At 36.3% G+C, this 20,192-nt stretch overlaps 2 long non-coding RNA genes across 3 annotated transcripts; both read left to right on the top strand.

Annotated features, from left to right (window-relative positions):
• The first annotated feature begins 9,870 nt into the window (after positions 1 to 9,870).
• LOC120293409 lies at positions 9,871 to 12,190 on the top strand. Of its 2 annotated transcripts, none has more exons than XR_005551167.1 (3): positions 9,871 to 10,040; positions 10,190 to 11,630; positions 11,900 to 12,190. It is a non-coding gene; the product is annotated as an uncharacterized LOC120293409 (long non-coding RNA). The 2 variants fall into 2 exon arrangements; XR_005551168.1 differs by having other exon boundaries at positions 10,128 to 11,630.
• Positions 12,191 to 18,748: 6,558 nt separating this feature from the next.
• LOC120293281 lies at positions 18,749 to 19,408 on the top strand. The gene is made up of 3 exons (XR_005551033.1): positions 18,749 to 18,816; positions 18,901 to 18,979; positions 19,143 to 19,408. It is a non-coding gene; the product is annotated as an uncharacterized LOC120293281 (long non-coding RNA).
• Positions 19,409 to 20,192: the final 784 nt, after the last annotated feature.

The raw sequence follows: 20,192 nt of genomic DNA, 5'->3' as shown, positions 1-20,192 counted from the left end.
CCACCAAGTGATTTTGTTTTCCTAGGACTGCAAACATCAGAATGCACTAAATCTAGAGTACCTGACTTTCTTGAAGGAGGGGAGCTTTTAAATGCAACTCTGTTATGTTTTCCTGCTAAACAATGAGCACACTTCTTTAGTGCTGAACTTTTCAATCCTAAAAGGAGCTTCTTCTTGGCCAATATTGACAAATCTTCTCACTGATGTGACCGAGCCTCTTATGCCATAACTCAGCTGCATCTTCACTATCTACTGCATTAATTTTGTCTCGTAAACAACTTTGCTCGCATAATGTATAACGAAGAATATATTTCACCTCTAGCCACAACAAGAGAACCTTTGGTAAGTTTCCATTGACCATTACTGAAGGTGCTGCAATAGCCCTCATCATCCAACTTACCTGTAGAAATCAAATTCAAGCGGATATCAGGTATATGTTTAACATTATTCAATACTAACCTTGTGCCATTGCTGGTTTCTAGGCACACATCACCGATGCCTACAACTTGAGCTAGTCCATTATTTCCCATCTTCACAGATCCGAAGTCACCTGACCTGTATGATGTAAAGAAATCCCTACGAGATGTAGCATGAACGGATGCACCACTATCAATTACCCAACTGGTCTCATGAGAAACAAAATTCACCACATCACCATAAAAAATAGTGAGAAAGTCTTCTTTAAGTGCAGCGACATGATTGTCATCACTGTCATCATCACTTTTCTTCTCTTTACCTTTCTCCTTTTGTTTCTCTCTCTTTAACTGGTGACAAAACCTCTGAATATGTCCATTCTAATGACAATAATGGCACTCAACATTAGCAAATTTATTATACTTACCTCTGCTTTTGTCTCGACTTTTATCTCTATTTCTCGGACCTCGACACTCACTTCTCCCCATTTTCTTAACAACCAAGGCATCGGAATGTGAAGAGGACGATCCATGTGTCTTCCTTCTCATCTCTTCATTCAAAATACTACTCTTGGCTAAATCCATGGTAATTGTACCATCCGGGGCAGAATTAGACAAAGATGTTCGGAACGTCTCCCATGAGTTCGGCAAAGTACCAAGCAACCATAGTTCTTGTATCTCATCATCAAACTTGATTTCAATCGTAGCCAACTGATTTATAATTCCTTGAAAAGAATTTAAATGATCAGTCAAACGAATACCATCATGATATCTCAGAGCCATCATCTGTCTTATAAAAAATAACTTATTATTCCCAGTCTTTCGAGCATATAACTGTTCGAGCTTATCCCATAAACTGTGTACATGTGTTTCCTCAATAATATGGTTTAAAACATTATCATCTACCCACTGCCTGATATAACCACACACTTGACAATGAAATATAGACCATTCAGCGTCAGTTTTATTCTCTCGTTTCTCCTCAGCAAATACAAGCAAATAAAAATCTTTCACATATAAAAGATCTTCCATCTTCCATTTCCAGATATGATAATTCGAACCATTCAGTGTAACCATTCTACTCGTATTCGTTTCCATTATTTAACACAAGGCAGAAAAATCAAGCAATAACCTGTTGCTCTGATACCACTCTGATGGGAGAACGGTAATAATTCGAACAATATCGAATCAACGCATCGGAATAAAATAATCTCCCCTCTTGTGTAAACTTAATAGGAATTGATATAGTAGAGTAAAATAAATACCAAGCACATGAACACAAGACGATTTTTTACGTGGAAATCCTCCTCGATGTGAAGAGATAAAAAACCACGGGACCGGAGTCCACCTAAAAATCTTCACTATCAATAAAATTGTTCTTCTCTAGCAAATACTAGAGGTACATAGCAGCAAACACCTCAAGAACATAATTCTTTGTAATACACATGAACTTCACAAGAGATCAAGGATAAATCTGACCAAAAATGCAGGTTTTGATCAATCCACGAAAAACCTATTGTATAGAGCTTCAAACAAAAATCAAACTGTTCATATTCGATTAAATTGCGCCACGAACATGCTGACAAAATTTCAGCTCAATCGGACCACGAATTGACCTCCAATGCCAACTTGATGTAAATAAGATATTGCCACAAACTCCAGATTTTCTGTTTTCTCTTTTTCTCTTGTTGTTGTTTTCTTTTCTGTTGCTACATCTTTATATAGATAGTGAGAAACCCTATTTCCTCATATAACTTATTATATAGGCTCAAGCCCTTTTTGGGCTTGCAACTCATTGGGCTTCCTCCACATAGGAGTGAACCCAGCTAACAAGTGAGGTGTCCGTGCGCGTGGGGGCAGGCGCGAGGACTACACGATGAATGGAGAAGACTTCTTTCTCTTTTTTTTTTCTTATGTCCTCTTTCGCGTTTTCCTTCTGCAGAACATGCCCACTCTCTCTCCTTATCCTTTTGTGTGAAAGGGCTCCTCTTCTCCTTCTCTCTCTCTCTCTCTCTACTTGCCGTCTGTCAATTGTTGTGAACCCCACTAATCGTGAAGACTTCATATGATTATACAGTGAAAAAACTAGGTCTAGCTTTATGCTAACGGGCTTAATTTTGGCCTTTCAAAGGTAATGGATTCTAATTTCAAGGCCTTTTACTAATTCCAACTCCTACGAGTTAAAATTAGTTCAATTGAAGCTTAATAGGACTCTCCCTCCTTGTCAATTTTCGGCCAGCATAGGTATCTAATTTTTTCTTTCTTTTTTGTGCAAGCGCATAGGTATCTAATTGGCTTGGCCGAATTTGCTTCTTTCATGGGTTTAGTCCAATCAATTTAAGTTCAGAACTTTGATTCACTGCCGGTCCAATTTTAATGCCATTTATGAACTTATTTATTAATAAATTTTGTTCCTAATACCTATATGTAATATTGTAATTTAACTAATATATTTTTTTTAGGAGCCAGGATTGATTCCTAAATTTCTATATTACTAACTGAGTCGTCAAAACTTAGGTGTCAATAGAGTACTATATAAATAAATAAATTAAATTGCATATAGATATTAAGACATTTTAATTTAGCCTATAAATTGATTTGATTGGTGCAGAGAGACGCTGAGCTCAATTTTTTGATAAGCCCATAATTCCTCCATGGTGGCCGAAATTACTTGTGCCATGCACATGGATGTTCTAAATTGGGAAAGTCGATTTTTGAGAATTAATTGGGAAATTTTGGTCAAATGGAGTACTTTCTATACTAGAAAGTTGATTTTTGAGAAGGGAGGGATCCCTTCCTTGCGCACATCTGGGGCCCAAGGCGCGGATGCACCACCATCCCCCCTCCCCGCGCACCACCGGCTAGGATCACGGAGCATCTGCGACAGTGCGGGGCCTAGAGAAGACAATATTATGGCTTGGGAGAGGGATGACAGTGCGTCCACACCTTTGCCCCTGCATAACGTGTTTCAAAGCCGTGAGAGCCGAAGCCCCAAAGTAGACAATATTACATAATGGGAGACCTGGGTCCTTACAAATGGTATCAGAGTTGACTCCCGACCGTATGTGGGGCCACAACAAGGATGTTGTGCTCCTAAGGGGTGGAGAGTGTGACGGCCCGGGTGGCGGTGCACAAGGAGGAGGGATGTCGGTGCGTCCACGCATTGGTCCCCAAGCATGCGCAAGGAAGGAATCCCTTTCTTGTCCCACATTGCTTAGGAGGAGTCCTAAGCTAGTTTATAAGGCTTGGGTTCTCTAATTTGTGTAACGCGTTTCACACATGCTTCCACTATGCTAAGAACAAAGCCTTGAGGGTCACCGACTAGGATGGCAGTGCGTTTTCGCCTCTGCCCCTACATAACGTGTTTTAAAGCCGTAAGGGCCGAAGGCCCAAAGCGGACAATATTACACAGTGGGAGGCCCGGATCCTTACGAGCACGATCAATTGAAAGGATGCCTTGTGTTGTGGAGGGAACATGTCAATTGAAAAAATGACTGCTTGAGGAATGAATTACGTGCCAATGACATGGTGTCGAAATACATTAGGAAATTCCCATACGTTGGGGATCTTCTCCGGTTATGAGGCAATATGGTGGGAATAGCATCAGTTTAAGGAAAGCATCTACACACCTCAATTTGATACTTTCTGTTTCGTTCTTCCTACATTTTTCATCAATTCCAAAAATAGATCTCTAACGAGGGAGATATTAAGACATTTCCCGTCCTCCTAAACTAATAATTGTGTGTTGAAATTCATTAGTTTGGGAGAAAAACGAGAAAATACAATTGTACAAATCGTTTTTAATTTGTAATGATTAATTTGGATGGATTGTTGATGTCATTTAAAGCAAAAAGTAAAAATTAAACGATTTTCATTTGATTGGTGTATTGGAAGATTTTCCTGAAAAGAAGTCATTTTCTTGATTGAATAACTCCACTTATAGAAAACAAGATTTGCTTGTATGGATGACCAAATCAATAGGATCTTTGATTGTTTTATTTTAACGGCTACCATAATCTTCTAATCAATTGTCCAATGGCTAAGTATGGAGATTGATTCTAACAGAGTTTGTCCAATCAATGGGAAGTTTTGGATTCCGAGAAGTACAAAAGAAGACCAAGGTGCTCAAGAGAGATTTATCAAGAGAAAACAATTCTAAAATTCAAGATAGCTTCACAATCTTTTATTGTCTTAAGAGAGCTTACCATTGTAATCGTTTAAGAAGTGTTAGTAGAGTATTAGTGCAAGATAGTGACACCTATTAGCTTGTGTGTGAGCTTTACCAACTTTGAGAAGAAGTGCTTCTGAATAAGCAGCAGCACTCACTACTAATCCACTTGCCAAACAAATCATATTATAGGGCTTGGGCAACTTGCCAAATAAATCATATTGTAGGGCTTGTGCAACTTGCCAAACAAATCATAAAAACATCCACTAATCCCTTTTTTGCTAGCCAAATAATGACTCAGACCAGGTGCTTATTAATCAAATCCTTTAATTAGCTACTTGAACATGTTTTACTTAGGCCTCTCGTGAGAGTCTCTGATTCGGATTTTGTTTGTTTATATGTCACGAGTAAGAACACACAAATATATTTTCTGAACGCTCATGTTTGGCAGAGGAATTGAGACAACTCGAGACAAGTATATACCTCACGGAAAATTAGTAGAGTTGCCATGACTGCAAGCCATTATTTTACATTGGAAAAAACAACTTAAATCATTCCAATGTTGGCTTTTACATTCCTATATTTTGCGATAAGGGGTCCAAAATGAGAAGTAATTGAGATTTAAGGCAAGTATACTCTTTCATGTCTACGGCCCTTGTCTCGAATATCCAAAAAGGATTGCTTAGTCTTCATACGCCATTAATTAACATATTAAGACTGTCAGGACTCAGAATTTTCGGATCCACAGGTTCTACATAAGGTATCGAGCGGAGAGTCTATTTGCGAAACCAGATCATCTTATCAAATGAATACTATAATTTGGAAAAATTACCCAATCAGTCCTAACCTACTATATGGATGTTAATTTAGTTCTAAACATTTTTTTTTTTTTAAATGTCAACTTTATTTTATTGATGATATTTTTTAAACTTTTTTGTGATTGTGCATATTAGGGGTGAGCAACGGTCTAGGGTCGACCCCTGGACCAACCATGGACCGGCTTAACCCGCTGGTCCTGGTTCGGTTCCTAAGGAGACTGGGTTGGTCCTTGGTCTTGAAATTCTAGGACCAACACTGTACGGGTTGGTCCTCGGTCCTAAGAGTTTCGGGTCGGTCCAACCCTAGACCAACCCCGTATATTATATTATATTATATTATATTATATTATATTATATTATATTGAGATGTTCTATCAATAGCATTAATAGTAATTTTAATTTAAAACTTTTGTTGAATATTAATTATGTGTCGTTTGTTTTGTTTTTAGGTGTTCGAAGTTCAAGTGAATTAACAAGATGTGAAGTTATATATTCATGGTTTATATGAAGTATTTTGAACTTTTTATGGTTTAATTGTATTTTACTAATGAATTTCTGCTGCACTTTGCTTTTCAATTTGTGTCAAATGATAGAAGTTTTTGAATAGTAGAGTAATACTGTAGTTGTTACGGTGATTTGCTAGTCAAGTGGTGTAAAGCTCATTTTTTGGTTGAGTGGACTCTACTGATCAAATGCTAGTCAAGTGTTGTGAAGTTCATTTTTTGGTTGAGTGGACTTTATATGATCAAATGCAGGAAAACGCTTTTGCATATGTTGTTATGAATATTAAAGATAGATTATTACAATAACTTTCCATCTTGTCCCATATCTCGATGAGCGGTTAGCAGGTACGAAATTTCTATTATTGTGTCATCTTAAATTTGTTAAATATGTATTGGTATTTATAGTTTAGTTGCACAATGCCGCATTGTCAATGGATGTGTAATTTGAATTTGTAGGTTTGCTTTTTTAAGGAGTATAAAAAATAAGACGAAAAAAATTATTGATTGGTCCCGAGTTGACCCTGGAACCGGACCAAACCCATTGGGTCGGTCCGGTCCTTGATCCCAAGCTCAATAGGGTCGGTCCTCAGTCCTAAAAATTGAGGACCGACACTATACGGGTTAGTTCTAGGGTTAGGGGGTGGCCCGGACCAACCCGGACCATGCTCACCCCTAGTGCATATATTTAAATATTTTCCATATCCTTGATTGTCCTTATCTTGATTAATTGTACTTGATTTGATTACCTTATGTAGAAAATTAATAAAGCATAAAAATAGACTCATATATTTTTTTCACTAGTATCATCGAAATATACAAAAAAATTCAAATTTTTCCTTTTACATAAATTTTTGGAAAATTTCAAATAATGGCCTGAAATACTATCATTTTCCCAAATAAGAGCTCAATGTGAATATTATTTCAAGTGAAGATGTAAAGTGGCAAAATCATCTAAATTATTCCAACCATCAAAGAAGGGGAATTTTAGTCAAAAAAATTCTAAATATATTTTTAAATTTTTAAATTTTATTTTTTATTTTCTTTCCTTTCCTTTTTTTTCCCTCTTCCCTCCCTTGGCCATCATCGTGCCTTGTTGATGGTCGACAAAGGTTGCCAACCTCAAGTGAGGGTTGCCCTCACCGATATCAAGTGAGGGTAGCACATACGAGGGCGAGGGTGGAGGCATTCCTCACTAGATCTAACAAGGGCATTCCTCATTGAATCCAACAAGGGTTGCCCTCACTAGTGTCAAGCGAGGGTCGCCTTGGTTAGGCTAGGTGGGCAAGGGTGACCCTCACCAAATTCGGCATGGGCAACCCTTGCCCGAGTCTAGCAGTCTTTGCCATGGTTGGCGAAAGGAAGAGGAAAAAGAAAATAAGAAGAAAATAAGGAAAATAAGGAAAATAATTTTAAAAAATAAATGATAAAAATGTCATTCGACTAGTGAGGTTAGGCTATTCTTTAAGATTTATATGATCACTTCAAACTCTTATTTGAAACGAGTTTTATTTCAAATCTTTATTTGAAAAAAATTAAGGCACTTCATGCTTTTATTTAAAAAAAATGTTCATTTTAGGTTTTTATTTGAAAAAATAAGAACACTTCTGGCTCTTATTTGAAGTTTTCCTAAATTTTCTTGTCTATAGTTATGGGCCTCCCTAGATGTACGTAAGTGACTTAATACTTCTTCTATTGTTGCGTACCCACACACAAGAACACTGGAATTCTTACTACGCAAACACCCCCTCCATCAATGTCTGTTGTCACTACACAGTTGTCACGGTGTTGTCAATCTCCCGTGCACCACTTCAGATCAAGGATGAAATAGAACTTTCAACTTTCCCATCATCATTGTTGCGTAGTGTCAAATCCCTAAGAATCTAACTTTTTTTCTTGTCACTTGTTAACTAGATCCTAAGAAAAAATTATGAATGAGTAACATAAATATACACTGGAATTAGAGACTAATATTCAAATTTTTGCAATCTCAATATTCGACTCAAGCAGAAAACAGTACATTCTTCAAAGAAAGCTTGTCACTTAAAAAAACAAGTGATTTTTATTCGACAAAATCCATTAATACATCACAAATTAGAAAACAACCTACTAAGAACATAACGATTTTCCTTATCGATGCACTCGTCAATAGAGAGATCCTTCTGAGGGACATGAACGATGGGCTCATCTGAATCAGTTTGCTAGTTTTTGGGCTCATCAATAATGGTTCGCATCTAAAACATCTGGATCATTTGCCCAAACCATACATGTCCTTGACTCCTAGCAACTATCGATGACATAATTCAGCATACAACAGTAAAAGGAAATAGCAACAAAAATCACAATTTATTGCCAAGGATAAACGAACATGAAGAGAAAATAAAACCAGAACAGCGAAAGAAGCAAAAAAAAGGACTGGTATGTAACATGCTGCCCCAATTCTGTAACTGGGCTTAAGGACATGTTTGTCAAAACAGTGGGGTTTCAGCTGGGAAAACTTAGGCCCAGTTTACATTGCACGCTCTTATAAATTACGTCATTTGGAAGAGATAGAAGAAGCAGATTCAATTTCACCCTACTCTCAATGTCAGTTCATTTTCTTCGGATCTAACTTTCCCACAATGACATTGTTTAAAAAGCCATTTGGGGTAAATGTGTCACTTGATGGACCAGTAAAATTAGTTTACTATTAATGTATCATTGGCATAGAAGTTTGAATTTTGTGGTGTTATTATGCCATGCTTTATTAGAAATTTTCCTCGATGGTAACAAATTTGTGCCCGAGTGGACACCTATCTACCTAGAGTATGAAATGCATAGCCCAATTTTTTAAATGAAAGATAAGCACTTATTGGCTGTTCCGTCTAAATAAAAACTCTTTTACGAAAAATTATAATGAAATTCTACGTTATTCAAATTACCTTCTTGTCAATATTATGATTGTGAAAATTTGAGGGTGTCCACTATAAATTAAATTCTGAAACCCTAGAGGCACAAAGCATAAACTTAATCCTAGAAGCAAAACTTCCCTAACAAACGAAAGATACAATCAAAAGTGAGGGTTTCAAGTATCTTATCGCACCATATCCTCTGTAACATGCAGATGAAGACAGTCTTGACCCTTTTTTTTTGTTTTTTGTATTAGCAGGGGTTTGATGTGCTTCACAAAAGAAATCACATAGAACATGCATGGACTGTCATGAAGGAAATAAAGCAAGAGATAAGACACTGTTGAGTGGTCAACCTGAAAGCTTATTGACAAATAAGCATCCACGCCTCCCCTTATAGAGCTGGCGTTGTCCTATTAACTGGTCTTTGGTTCCATCTCGAAATCATCAAATGCCGTTGATTTAACTAATATTCTTCTGTTAATTGGCATCCTGTTATATATATATATAATAAGTGTTGTAGGAGTGCTTGTTAATTAAATAAATAAGGAAAATTTCATTGCATCACTGCCGTATCAAATAAGAATAGTGATTTGAAAGTCGAACGAATTTCTTATTAAGCATGATTGATGGGACCAATGGAAAATACACAACCACAAAACTTAGAAAAGTTGAAAAGAAAAGGATAAGTACACCTCAAACACTAAGAAAAGTTATACCCGACCACAAACAAACAACAAAAAGAAGAAATTTTTGTGGGTCATGTAACATTCATGCAAGTTTTCACTATTAATATTGATGTTTTATCATTTACAAATTACAATTAATCCGTTTTCTTGTGTACTATAATTAGCAATTGAATAAGAGTGTGATTCTATAATCCCCTGTAGCAAGTAAAGATAATCCAAAATAGGTACCTGCCGAAACCAAGCACTTTTTGACTCTATCTATGGAATTATTATTTGGCTCAAGATATAAAAAGAAAACAAGAATCAAAAAAGGAAAAGCCCGCACTGCGGCCTTGTATATATGACCTGTATGCCCTCTCCGCCATGGATTTTCTCTTGTCCTTGCCTTCTTCCATTCCCTTTAAATTAAATTACTCCTCCTCTTTGTTCCCAAGCACAGAGAGAGAGAGAGAGAGAGAGAGAGAGAGAGAGAGAACAGCGAAGAGGTTAAGGAGACTCTTCGATGGAGACTCTTCGATGGACCAAGCTCCCAACCGAGGAAGCTAGAATTCTCCAAGGGCAAAGGTAAGTGCATCGAGCTTTAGTATCATCCCAAGTTTCGATTTCCCAAGAACTCGAGTCATGTGTGATGTGATGCTATGGTTATTTCAGAAATAGGTAAAGGATCAAAGGAAAAAAGAATAAACGTGACAAGATGACCCATGGCTTTGCAGGTTTTGACTATCAAGCTCAAAGAAAATGTCATGTTTGGGCTGGGTAATCTGAAATTGGACTTGCCTGGCTCCCTGAATGCCATCTAAGAAGCAGCTTTTGCCAAAGACAGAGTTGGCAACTTCCTTAGTTGGCATGAGGGGAGCCATGCAGGCCCTAATGCATACATAACCCATTACAAGCAGGCAAGCCCCGGTCATCAACATCCTCAGATAAGTCGTTAATTTCACTGGCTTAATTTCTCGTTCACTCCTCGTTAGCCAAGAGCAGCACGTCAAAGGTAGCAAGCTAGGATAAGTCGTTAATTTCACTGACTTAATTTTTCGTTCACTGCTCATTAGCCAAGACGACTTATCCTAGCTTGCATCCTTTGACATGCTGGTCTTCATTAAGAGGATATGCACGACATTTCCAGGATTGTGTGTACGCTTCTTTCTTGTTATTTGTGGATGAGTTAAGCTTTTCTCAACAACATGCATAGATGCGACGGTTCAGATTGAAAATCTTTGCAAAATGGTCCACATAAACTTTAGAGAAGCGTGGTGGGGCTTTAAGACCTTACCACATTGCGGCCTCGCCCTTAAATTGGTCCTCTCTCTCCCTCTCTATTTATGTATTTCCAATACTCTTTTGCTTCTTCCCACTTAAGGGATAGCATAGGCCGGTGATACAAATCGAAGGATAAAACTTCTAAGTGAACCCTAAAGGGGCCAGTTCCAGAGAATTTAGAATCAGAACTTGCAACTCCCTGCATGCATGTTGAACTAATTCTAACCTAGCAATATAATCTAGCTTTAAATGATAAAGAAACCAGTAGGGTCCTGTATTTCCACTTGAATTGATGAGAGGTAATTATGCCCTCAAAATAATGTTGCTCAATTTTTCATTCAACCCTACTTATTGGACTGTCATCTTATATGATATTTCGTGTTTCATGACACTGCTTATCTTGTTTTCATTTCATTGATTGATCAGACTTCTTGTATTTTTACTAAAGCACATATAGCATTTTGAATCTTTTCTCCAAATTTCATTTGGCTTCTTTTATGTCACAATGAGTTCAAAAGGATATTAGATATAATTAGAAGATTTTCCATATCTTCCTTGATTTTCCTTATTTCGATGTTCATATACCTTTCTCGAATATGCAGATTTTACATTGATTATAATTGATATTTTCCATAAATAATCTTTTTAAAAAATTAATAAATATCTCATGCAATTTTTATTCTGGAATACGCAATAATTACAAAATTCTTTTCCACACTTTCCGATCTTTCTTGATCGCTCTGCAAACTCTTTTTGACAGATTGCTTCCACATAATGAGATGAACGATTGATTTGATGTTTCGTATGGATCATACAGAACCGGACTAGATGCTTTGCCCTACTTCCAGGTTCCAATTCACATCTCTCAGGTCATATTCAGGTTAAAATTGGACGGTACGTACAGTGATGTCGTGTCCAATATTGTCAGCTACATTATTTGTTGGAATTTTGTGCTCCTGTCATTTTCTAAAACCAAAAAAAAAACAAAAAAAAAAACCCCTCCGGAGACGTTGATTTCCATATTCCACAGGAGCCAAATATGCATGATACAAGATATATATTGATCTTAATAAATTATCTGGGGTCGGTCCATGACAATATAATTATCAGTTCATACAATAAAGTGGCCTTTTTCTTTACGCTAAAGGTCAAATTCTTTGCAGGATTTCTGAATAACATGGTGATAATAAGTGGAAGAGAAGACAGACGTGTACTGCAGGGTGGTCTTATGTGGACGCTGGCTTTCAGGCTTTCCATATGATATTAGGTCTTGATTCCAAGTGAGAGAGATCTTTCCCATTTCGGGACCGACCGTGTAAAAGGAATCTACAAATATGGCATCAAGATAGCATTACGTGCAGCTCTTATCTAAGATTAATATGTTGTGCTTAATCATCGCGTTTTTTGATATGGTAATTTAAATAAAAATAGTGAAGGTTGTTTTTATTTCAAAATTAATTGTGAATGAATTTTCCTTCTGCAATGACAATTTTTGGTACTCAAGTATCAAAATAGGAGGACTCGATTTTGTTCCAATCCAAGATTAAGATTGTGTCTAAGTCTAATTTATTTTCTATGGTGGTGGACAGTAGTCACTATTGTCAGGTCCTGCTTCAATCATTTTAGGGATCAGTCAATTCTTTATCGGCCCTTGTATCTCCAAAAGGATTGGCTTCATGGACTTTGGATAAGATTGTTTCATGGAAAATTAAATTATTTGAAATTTTTTTATAAAAATGATCACTTATGTTGCTCAAAAATGAATGAATGAAAAATATTTTTATCATTTATTAAAATATTAATATATGAATTGTTGTCGATTATGAAAATATTATTTTTTCAACTAATTATTTCAAACGAAATAAACTAACATTTTTAAAATTTATTTTTTAAATCATCAATTTTCGTGAAATAAACATAACTCTTATCCTTTCTGAATTGGAATAGCTGCTTGCAAGTGGGGACTTGCTACATGCTGTCATACATAAGTCATAACAATAATAGTTCGGAGACTTTTGGATTTTATTTTCACTAGCTCTTGAGAAAACGCTCAGCCATTGTTGAGTAGCCTTTCAATTTTCTTTTTATAGTTTTGGAAAAGTAATCCAAACATTACAAATATGAACTTTCTTCTTGAGAAGTAAACTCAAAACATCCACCAAACTTTTGCCAAAAAATTCATAAAGTCCGTGCAAAAGAAGCATTTCATTTCATTAGAGTGTCATGAGCAGGATACATAGTAGGAGCATCAGAAATTGAGGAGCCCAAAGGCTTGAGGGTAGACTTGAGACCTAACTTTTTGGCAATCGAGAGGCTGAAGATGATGAGCAGCAAGAGTAGTTCTCATAGTGGAAGGAAGGAAAGAACAGAAAAAATAAAGGGAAAAAACATAGAAAGGTCAGAAGAAGAATGGCGTCGTTTTGTCCACCTCACGCTGTGACCTTTATACACAGGACAACCGACAAAAACTCACTGCGACGTCAGATAAGTATACGATATCTTTTTTCAAAATTAAAATTATTTATCTCGCCTACAACCAAATCGAAATTCTTGGTCCTTAATGGGCATAAAAAGTGAGATTGGTTCGACCCTTCGTGTGACCTGATTCCTGTTACAATATTTTTATTATGATCCCAATTTTGTAAATTTCAATTAATTTTGATTTATTGCTCAATTTATTACCCTAATTTATTATATGATATTTACCCATTAATATGTTACCAATTTTGATGGAAGATGTCGATAATATAAGAAATTGAATAAAACATCAAGTCATCTAGTCATAACCCATCACTGCAAAAAACACACCATCATGTTTGATGGGTATTGGTTGGTTACTGAAATAGAACGTTAGTGTTTCCATATTCGTAGATTGATCGTGCTTCATGAATCTGTCCAAGGTCTTAGGATTTTCCTTTTTTGTAAATTTTCATCAATAGCTGGAGGCATGCTAATCTTTACGTTTCCTCAAATCAATCTCGAATTTTGTACAAATTTATCTATGAATGATAAATCGGAATCGTCAAATTTTATGTAGATTTAGTCTTATAGTTGGCATCGAGTATGTTTATAATCTTTGCCTTGGTGAAAATTTTGGAATTTTTGTATGTTTTCACTGAATTATGTATGGTAAAATTCAAATCTTTTGTGGCTTGGAACGGAATTTCAAATTTCGGCCAAATTCATGGGACCCACCACGCGATAACAAATTTGCATGATCACACCGCCATCAGGAAGAAAAACCCTTAAGATTATTCGGTATATTATTGATCGTCGGAGGTTAATTGAGAGGTGAAACTTTTGGTGGTTAGGGTTTTAGGGTAGATCATTTTAGGCTTAATTCTAGTCAATTTGTTGGTCTTTTTGCTAGATCTTGAAACTATACGTTCATCTCGACATTCTCTTTGAAACCCATTGATCAATTTGGTCAAACATGGGCTGTGGAAGGAGACCCAGGCGGTGGAACAAAGTTGGTCACGATAGAGTAGCAGCGGAAGAAGAGAAGCCTGTTGCATGTGCTTAAGAAGGGAATAGCGCTCATGTGTTGCACGTGTGTCATGATGTTTTCTCGATTTTGCCCCCCTACTTTTTGTAGAATTGCAATTCTGCCATCTATCGACTAAAATTATGATCTTGCCCCTCCGCATTAAGGAAAATTGCAATTCTGCCCTAGCGCATAAAATTCTGGTTTTGCCCCCTCTGGGGTGAAAATTTACAATTTTGCCCTTTTGGGCGTAAAATTCCAGTTTAACCCCCCTCTTGCACGTGATTTTACTGTTTTGCCCTTACGTTTAATTTTGTGAATATTTTCTCGTGAAATTAAATGTTTAGTGATCCGTATATATTTAATTAATTAAAGATTAGTCACAATATCTTTGATTATATTAAATCATATACATTAAGAGCCTTTGGATTACATATAGTCAAAGATAACAATTGTGATTAGTCACATTAATATTATGAATTTCATTCCACAAGAATTTTCAATATGTTAATGAGATTAATTAGGATGGAATATTATTTTATCTTTCTTAATTTATCCACATGAATTAAGGAATGAAATATTATTTGATTGTTTCATCATGAAATAATTTTGAATCTATTTAAATTAGAAACTTAGCCCACAAGTAGTTTTTGATATTATGTGATTCGTATTTTATAACATGTTTTACATTGGTAAAATATGATTTAAGTTTATTTGCCTAAAATATATTGATACATAAGTTTTTCTTTTATTATGATGCAATCTTACCACCTACAATTAATTTTGGTATAATTGTTCCCAAGCTTAATGAAAATAACTGCTGAGAATAACACTCGAGCTTAATATACTATTTATACATGATGGGAGTGGTCCAGCCGTCTCAGTGTGATGTACAAAAAGACAAAACTTTTTGCTAGTATTCGTAGTTCAGTCATTCAGCATAACAATGCCAAGTAATTGCTAGAGGCTATTGATGCACAATATGAGTTTTCAGAGAAGGTGTATGCTATGACTCCGATTATGAAATTCTCATCATTGAAGCTTACCAATGTAAGAGGTATATGTGAGCACATCATGAAGATGAATGACATTGTAGCTCAGCTAAAGAATCTTGAGGTTGGGATATCAGAATTCTTTCTTGTATACTATATCATAAACACTCTCCCACAAGAGCATGCCCCTTTCAAGATCTCTTACAATACACATAACACTAAATGGTCAATTAATGAACTCATGACCATGTGTGTTCAAGAGGAAGAGAGGCTGCTAATGGAGAAATGAGAAAGTGTTCATATGGCAACACATGATAAGTATAAAGGGTAAGGCAAGTAGAAAGGAAAATGTAAAATGCCTCTATCTCCCCAAGTGCTTCTTCTGTAAAAAGAATGAACACATGAAAAAGGATTACGCCAAATTTAAGACTTGACTCAAGAAGAAATGTAACTTACTCTCATATGTTTGTTACGAATCTAATATGGTTGATGTGAGTCACAATACTTGATGGATTGGTTTTAGTTCCACAATCCACATTTCAAATTCCTTGCAGGATTTTTGGAACCAGCAGAAACCAGTGGAAAATGAACAAAGCATCTATTCGAGAAACAAGATGTGCTCACTTATGGAAGCTATTGAGACATGCAAACTGGTTTTATTTTAATTTTAGAAATAATCTTTTATATTCCTGGTTTCTCTAAGAATATAATTTCAGTTTCAAGACTCGTATCTTTGGGATACTCCTTTGAATTTTTAGATTCAATATTTAGTTTATCATATAAATATGAAATTGTTGGGAGTTGTATTTTGTCTGATGGTCTCTTTCGAATTGATTTACCAAACAATGCTATTCGTAACGCGATGCACGTTCACAATAATGCTGGCATAAAGCAATGTGTTGTGAATGAGGATTCCTCTACGTTGTGGCACTGGAGATTGAGATATATCTCCATAGATAGAATTAAGCGGTTAGTAAATGATAGAATACTTAGTACTCTAGACTTTATTGATTATAACATTTGTGTGGGTTGCATAAAGGGAAAGCAGACTAACAAGTCAAAAAATGTGCTAAGAGGAGTACCGAAATATTAGAAATCATACAAATAGATATTTGTAGTCCAGATATTGACTCAAATGGTGAGAGATACTTCATCTCTTTCATAGACGATTATTCACGATTCAAGTATCTCTACTTACTTCATAATAAGCATGAAGTGCTAGATGCCTTTAAGATATTTAAAATCAAAGTAGAAGAACAATGTGACAAGTTAATTAAGATCGTGAGATCAGGTAAATGTGGAGAATATTATGGTAGATACACGAAGATGGACAAGCACTTAGTCCATTTGCGAAGTTTCTTAAAGAGCATGAGATTATTGCCCAATACACTATGCCTAGTTCTCCAGAACAAAATGATATCACAAAAAGAAGAAATCGAACATTATTGGACATGGTGGTATGCTCGGCAACTCCAAATTTCCTAAGTTCTTGTGGACTGATGCTCTTAAAATGACAATGTACGTATTAAACTGAGATCCAACCAAGGTCATTCCAAAGACGCATTTTGAGTTATTCAAAGGTCGAAAATCGAGTTTGCAACATGTACGCGTTTAGGGATGTTAATCTGAAATAATAATCTACAATCCACAAGAAAAGAAGTTAAATGCAAGGACTATAATTAGGTATTTTGTTGGATATGCAGAAACGTACAAGGGATATAAGTTTTATTGTCCATCTCACACTAGGTTTGTGGAATCGAAAAATGCTAAATTTCTTGAGAATGACCTGATCAGTGGGAGCAATCAATTCGAGACCTTATTTCCAAAGAAAATCATTCAAATATTCAATCTTCCACCTCAGGGATTGGATTGGTTGTTGTTTACAATGCCCATTCAAATCAACCGACCGTTGAACAACCAATCATTAAAGATCCACAACCTACCGATATTGATCCAATAGACCCAATTGTTCATCAATTACTAGATATTATTGAGCTTCCAGTTGAATAATAAACTCCTCAGAAGAATGTTGATGCAACATTAAGAATGTCTACTAGAATTAAGAAATCAGCAATCTCTAATGTTGATGCAACATTAAGAATGTCTACTAGAATTAAGAAATCAGCAATCTCTAATGACTACATTGTGTATTTGCTAGAATCTAACTACAATGTTGGAATTGAAAATGATCTTAAGACGTTTTTATGAGCCATGAGTTGTGATAAATCTAATTTGTGGTACAGTACCATGAAAGAAGAGATGAGTTTTATAGCATCTAATGAGGTCTGGGATTTAATTGAGTTGTCTAATGATGCAAAGGTTGTTGGTTGTAAATGGGTCTTTCAAATTAAGAATGATTCATTAGGCAATATTGAGAGATACAAAGTCAGACTCGTTGCCAAGGGACTCACTCAAAATGAGAGAATTAATTATATAGTGAATTTTTTCTCTCGTATCCAAGAAAGATTCTCTTCGTATTATTTTGGCATTAGTTGCTCATTTTGATATGCAGTTACATCAAATGAATGTAAAAACGGCATTCTTCAATGGAAAATTAGAAGAAGTGGTTTACATGAAACAACCATAAGGATTCTTCTCTAGTACTGGTGAGCATTTGGTATGCAAGCTTAAGAAGTTTATGTGGGTTTGGGTTAATATTTCATTTGATGGAATATTGGGATTAAGTGAGAGGATGCTATAATATATTTTATTATTCTAAATATAGTCCTAATTTTGTATTTCCCAATTAATTCCAATTTATTGCTCACTTTATTACCCGTGTTTATTACATGATATTTGCCTATTAATATGTTACCATAATATTCTTGATGGAAGGTGTCGGTAATGTAAGAAATGGAACAAAACGTCAGGTTGTCTAGTCCTAACCCATCACTACAAAAAACAGACCATCATGTTTGGTGGGTATTGGCTAGTGAGACAGAATGTTAGTGTTTCCATATTCGCAGATTGATCGTGCTTCATGGATCCGTCCAAGGTCTTAGGATTTTCTGCATTTGCAAATTTTTATCGATGGCTGGAGGTATGTTGATCTTTATATTTCTACAAATCGATCTCGAATTTTGTACGAATTTATCCGTGAATGATAAATCGGAATGGTCAGATTTTATTTAGATTTAGTCTTACAATTCCATCATCTTGGGATGCAAGCAAAATGCAAAGGGAGGCCAGAATGTCATGTAGGCGAAGAGAGAACTTATGTAGTTCATGACTTTGGAACCAGTATTCGACGCATTCCATGAAAGTCTTGGTCCTTCGATAACACTAAATAAATGGCACATGCAAAAACCCACCTCCCGCACCGAAACTTCTGGGTCAAAGCAATGGAAGCTAACCAACATGGCGTCAAATTGAAGATCTTGTTCATACTATCTTGCAAAAGATAATGCGAAAAGCCTTAACAAAGAAGACACAGAGCTGTACGCGTCGAGGTCTTGAAGCAAAGGAGCAGGCAGGCAGTGATCTGCTCCCGTATAAATAAGTGGTCGCAAGAGCTTTCGTTTTCATCCTCGAACCAAGCTCTTGCGACTGTCTTCACTCGGCCAAATTAGATCAGAAGAATCTCAACGAGAGAGACAGTACGAAGGTCTGAGCGTACTTGCTTTTGTGGGGAGCTGTGTTCTTGTGTGTTTTGTCTCACTAAAATGGTTCTGTTTTCATATATCTGCAGATGAAGATTGTGATGCAGGTCCAGATGAAATGCGGGAAGTGCAGGACTAAGGCATTGCAGATCGCTGCTCAAGCACATGGTGATTCATTATCCCTACACTGCATAAACCTCGCATTACGATGCGTTTTCTCTATGTATTTCACAATTCTCATCCGGCCTCTGGCCTTGTCGTTTCTTGGTGCACTCTGCAGTGCTTTTGATGCAGATAACTGGGATTAAGTTGGTCGTCGTTGTATCTGCAGGTACGGAATTCGTGGGGTTCAACGGAGAGCGTCAAGATGAAGTGGTGGTGATAGGGAGAGGAGTTGATGCTGTGGAGATTGTGAGCGCAATGAGGAAGAAGGTTGGGACGACGAGGCTACTAAGCGTTGAGGATTGATTGAGGAAGCCTAAAGCTAGATCGAGACGGACCTATCGAGTTTAGAAGATTTCAGAATTTTCTATTAAGCACATAAATAGATTTGATTCTTCTTTCCATACATATTGTCATTCTTCCTGTCGTAGAAAAAGTGAAGCCAGATACTTTAATTCTTGGACTGTCAATTACATATTATGTTATTCATGCATGCTTATACTTTGAATAATTGAGTTACGCTGAGTTTGTTCATTGATTACCTGTAATCTGCCGTATACATATTAATTACTTGTTATCGATCAAAGATCGACTCACAAAAGTTATTAAGTGAAAATAGGGGTAGCAACGGTCTCCGTTCAATTCGGGAATCCATCAGAATTGGCCTTGCCGGTTTGGTTCAAGATTGGTTTCCAGGACAATCGAAAAATTCCATCGGCTGAAAATCTGGGGATCAGTGAGGTTCAATTAAATTCCATGGTTGAGCCTTAAACCCACCGGTTCTACTAGGAACCGAACCTACAAGGTCGGTTTCACGGTAGAACCAGTCTTGAACCAAATCACCAAATTTTTCTTAGAAAGCTATAGCAAGTTAACAACTTAAAATAAATAAAGAAATAAATAAGAGGCCCCCAAAGACATGCAACTGAACAAAATCACGTGCACAATCTGAGCCCACATCCATCTCTTTCTAATCAAAATAAAATTTATAATACAGATTAAAAATTCAAACTCATGGCTCTTGCTTCACTCTTTCTTTTTCTTCTGTTTCCTCCCGTTCCGCTTCTCCTATCTCTCTCTGTTCTCTTGCTCTCAGTCTCTCATTTCTCCGGTTTCCCCTCTCGGTTCGGTCTCTTGCCGTCTCGAATGCGGACCCAAGATAGATCGGTACTTAAAATCACTACTTGCTAACTTAAAATGAGAATTAGAAGTTAATATA

The sequence above is a fragment of the Eucalyptus grandis genome, chromosome 5 (genome assembly GCF_016545825.1).
Source record: "Eucalyptus grandis isolate ANBG69807.140 chromosome 5, ASM1654582v1, whole genome shotgun sequence".
NCBI classification, from domain to species: Eukaryota; Viridiplantae; Streptophyta; class Magnoliopsida; order Myrtales; family Myrtaceae; genus Eucalyptus; species Eucalyptus grandis.
This window is presented reverse-complemented; position numbering and strand designations above follow the sequence as displayed.